Source organism: Lactuca virosa, chromosome 4 (genome assembly GCF_052849685.1).
Source record: "Lactuca virosa cultivar CGN04683 chromosome 4, Lactuca_virosa_CGN04683_v6, whole genome shotgun sequence".
Taxonomy (NCBI): Eukaryota; Viridiplantae; Streptophyta; class Magnoliopsida; order Asterales; family Asteraceae; genus Lactuca; species Lactuca virosa.
In genome coordinates, this window is record NC_136429.1 from 416,818,664 (window position 1) to 416,822,370 (window position 3,707).

Below are 3,707 nucleotides of genomic sequence, written 5' to 3' on the forward strand. Positions count from 1 at the left end.
TGTTATTTCTCTCATTTTAGTCTATTCAAATGCATGATGCCATACAACCCAAATGGACCATGCCGGGTCGGGTCAAGTCTTACCAATTATAGTTATGGACTTAGACATTAATCCAACATAATTACCATATTGTTCTTAATTAATAAAATCTGAATTTTATTAATTCCTTATGATTATCTTTGTCAAAATAAAAGATATTTGTCATTTAATTATATAATTATTACCTTATTTGATAACTCTTAATTATTTGAATTATTTGATCAATTATCTTGCATGCAATTGGATTAGGTCAAAATTAGATAATCACCCAATTAATTGTTTAATTATTATTATTTGAATTTTGATCTAAATAGTTTTGAAATGTTTCAAAACTGCCCTCAAGTTTTGGAATTTAAAGTTTTGATTAAAAGTTTAATTTTTAAATAATTAAATCTCAAACCCTAGAATTTTACAAGTTTAAAATTCACCTCTATACTATTATAATATTATAAGAATAATTATTATATATGTATAAGATAAATGCTAGTCTTACCGTTAGTAGGCCTCATTCACGAAGCCGATCTATAAGGGGTGTATAAGGTTACGGCCTATAAAATGGCCGTTTAATGGGTGTCCACTCTCACCCACCGCTTCCTTGATTGGTGGAGAGTCGTTAGCCGAACGGGTAGGATAGGGCAACAAATTCCTCATTAAAAAGTATACTGATTAATAAAGTAACTAAATGTTTTCATAAATTCCCAATCTTAGTTACTTTAGGAAAAATATGAATTTGATGCTATTCCATGAGATTACACTTTGTACCATTGCTAAGACGTTAGTGGAGCATGTGTGGTTAACCGGCACACTAATTTGGCTCTAAGAAAAGGTGGCAAAGGGTGACTCGATGTTTGTCAGAGATCAATGGAGCGTGTGTGGCTAACCGTCACATTGATTAGGTGACTGTAACATTGGGGGCACTATGAACATTTGCATGGTTATTCACACCTTGTTTGTGATCCTCGGTATCCCAGTCACAAACTTGAAGGGCACATCGAGATTTAAACATGCCATTGAAAAGTTCAATGAATCTCAAAAGATCTAGGAGTTTTCAATAGATTTAAAACTTAATTCCTTTTTTGTTTTTCATGGTGGAAATTAGTGAATCGTCATTCACTTACCTTCAAATTATTTGTTGTTTAGACTACGACATCCCTCTTCTAAATTACAAATAATATTGTTGGATCTTGTGACAACCGTCAATTTTTGGCCAAGTCAAAGTCAACTAAAGTCAACGAGTCAAACCGGTCAACTCATCTAACCCTTGTACATTAGGGTTTCCATCATGACTCTTATTATACTACTCGCAATCTTAATATAAAGTACCACTTAGAGTTTTCACGTGTTCGGAAATTCTAAACCCTAATCAGGGTAAGTGATGAATCTACTCGATAAAACATTATTCCTTAACCCTCGGGGGCATATAACAATCATAACAAGACTTAACGAGGTTTACAGACCTTGCGTTACAAAACCAAACACTCAAAAAGGTCACAAAAGAAGTCTCTCCCAATCTCTTTCACTCTAACTCTCCCAAAACTCTCTAAGTATGAGAAATCTCTCCAAGTGTGTGAAATCTCTCCCAAAACTCTCTAAGTATGAGAAATCTCTCCAAGTGTGTGAAATCTCTCCCAAATCTCTCTCTGTATGAGAAATCTCTCCAAGAATATGAAATCTCTCCCAAATCTCTTTCTATATGAGAAATCTCTCCAAGTGTGTGAAATCTCTCCCAAATCTCTCCAAGTATATGAAATCTCTCCCAAATCTCTCTATGTATGAGAAATCTCTCCAAGTATGTGAAATCTCTCCCAAATCTCTCTCTGTATGAGAAATCTCCCCAAGTGTGTGAAATCTCTCCCAAATCTCTCCAAGTATGTGAAATCTCTCCCAAATCTCTCTCTGTATGAGAAATCTCTCCAAGAATGTGAAATCTCTCCCAAATCTCTCTCTCTACTTCTTATAATCACTCGGGGCATCCCGACCCTTAATTTAGTCGAAAACCGCTCGAAAACGGAAATCTACGCGAAAAACAGCCTTAAGGAGCCGAAACTCCTCTTAGGAACCGAAACTCCTCTTAGGAGCTGAACCTCTTAGGAGCCGAACCTCTTAGGAGCCGAACCTCTCTCAACCGAAATGGACCGAGCGCTCGGTCTATTTCGGTCCACTGACTAATCAGAACCGAGACCTGACTTTCGGCTCTTCCCTTCCAACCTTCGGTCCGAGGACCTGACCTTCGGTCCGAGGACTTGACCTTCGGTCCGAGATCCTGACCCTCGGTCCCTTCTGATGAGCATGCTTGCGAGACCTCTCGGTTCCCATGCACAACCGAGCCTCAGCTTCGGTCCGAGAAACGACTTTTCAGGTTCATACCTTTAAAATGACTACTTGCACATCACGAAACGACTTTTCTACGATTTATGGTGATTTTTACAAAACTGCCTATCATTTCAAAAACGAATTCGGACCAGTCTGTGAATATGAACATTTTAACACAAGTTAAAGACTTCCAGAAATCATAATAAAAATTATGAACAAACTAGACAAATTTTATGAACTCTCAGAATTTACGGATTCAGTTTTCGACTGTGTATGATTTTTTTATGATCTTTCTAAAACAGTGTAGAACGGTTAAAAACTAGTTAATAGCTTATAACTTTCATAACACTTTGTAAAATGTTGAGCAAAGTGTATAACCATAAGTTCTAAATATTGAATGTATTATCTTGTTAGTTTATCATCTTAAACTGAAATTTAGTCATTCACGATAAGGTTTACTCATTCATTTCGAACACATATAATAAACTTCAATAAGCATAGTTTATGGATTTTTACTACACGAAAAAGGTTTTACTCTCAAAACAAATGAGTTTTTCATATCCTACGTGATAAACTATAATAATAATAGTTTAAGGAATTCATATCACTAAAATATTCAGAAAAAGTGATTTTTCTTCCTCCACGGAAGAGGTTTTAATATCAAACTATGTGTAAACTAGTTAACTTAGGTTGTGAGGCAATTCTCTCCCCGTACGTTCGAGTACGGGATCCCAATTCCTGTAAGTTATAACCAGAGTCTCTTGTAGGGAGAGCGTGATAATTGTGTATAGATCTATATTGGGTTTGACACCCCACACCTTGCTGCTAGCTACAGTGGGACCTGCAGGTCTACGGGTGACAAGAGTCATAGTATCTTAACGTCTGAAAAACGTTGTGCAGGTTATTTCTCGTCATAGTATGGTTATAGCGACTCACATACGTAGTTAAAAATCTTTTAAGATTACATGGAAACTTCTACTTTGAAAAGGGGTTTTACTTCTAAACTAAACGAGTTTATGCCGATTTAAACTTGCAAGAATTACTTTAAGTATGGTAAAATGCTTGTTTATTTTCGGTCCTGGGATTTAGGACCACATAACTCTTATAAGGAAAATATAGGATTTTCTTTGGAATCATATCTCTGTTAAAAACTATATTTCATCTAAAATTGTTAGACTTCAGCTATAATTGCTAAGTGTATATGCTAGAGTTATATAAGAACCTAGTCATAATCGACTTAGAATTAGTGGGCCCGCCTTACTTCCTGTTCCTTGTTTGGTTGTGGACCTAGGGCAGACCCATTATATTCGACGGTTTATTTAACTTAAATTTTATATAACTTATATACACTGGGC